We start from the raw sequence: 1,080 nt of genomic DNA, 5'->3' as shown, positions 1-1,080 counted from the left end.
TTTACAAAATCAATCACATTTACAGTGTGTGAGAGTGAATCTTTGATTTTGACAAGTCTACATTGATTAGGTAAAATGTTTAGTTTTGCCACTTGGATGAAAGGGCCACAGTTTTATAGTGCAATAAAATGTATGATATTTTCATGCATTAAACTTTATTTGAGTGAACTTTGATGCCAAAGAGCCCCTGACCACAGAGCATAGAAATAAACATTGAAGATGAGGGATACAGTATTGCCTGGATAAGTGTCAACCTGAGTGCTTCCCAACTATAAAATGTCCATAGAGGCAGGCATATTGAGGGTCAGACAGCATTGGCAGACCACCAATGCTTCCATTAGAAGCATTGGCTGGAATGGATTGCATAGTAAAGGTTTTCCCCAACACTACTACATATGGAAGAGAAAGGCCACAATTACAACTGTTGTTACAGTATGTATCTTTAGGGACACTAATGTTAGTAATTAGGGGTTGTAGTCCCAGAAAAGTCCCAGAAAAGAAAACAAATGCAAAGTATGGCTCTAAGTTCCCATGTTTTATTATTATTGCAGTTATGTGTAGGATTTAAAACACCCTTTACATATATAAAACGTCGATCTCTTACGATGGTGATGGAACTTGAGTAGGCCTATTTCATGTTATCTCAATCTCCCTGTGCGATCTACATTTCTGACTTTGGCTGATGAAAAACTACTATTGCGAGATATTAATGTTAGACAATGTGGCCAAAAAAGTGTATTATCAACTTGTGTGAATCATCAGTGTATCATTCGTGACCCTGACTTTCAGCATGACGCATGTTTTGAGTTATGGTAGCACTAAGTGCGCGTTGTGAGCGAATAGCCTATTGAAAGCTCGTGTCGAATATCATTTATATTTCTGACTGAGAAGAATGAAAATGATAATTTGACAGCAACTCTGGCTGTGAAATATTGTGTTGGTAAACGATTATGTTATCGAAACCGCTCACTGTCAGGAGCGCGTAGGAGCGATTTAGCATCATGTCCTGAAGGTAAAACACATGTTTGGGAATCGTAATTATCCACCAGTTTCAGTAAGTGCAATAACGGTATGGGTCAT

This window comes from Argentina silus (assembly GCF_951799395.1).
Source record: "Argentina silus genome assembly, chromosome: 2".
NCBI classification, from domain to species: Eukaryota; Metazoa; Chordata; class Actinopteri; order Argentiniformes; family Argentinidae; genus Argentina; species Argentina silus.
The sequence above is the reverse complement of the archived record's forward strand: the minus strand, read 5'-3'. Positions refer to the sequence as shown.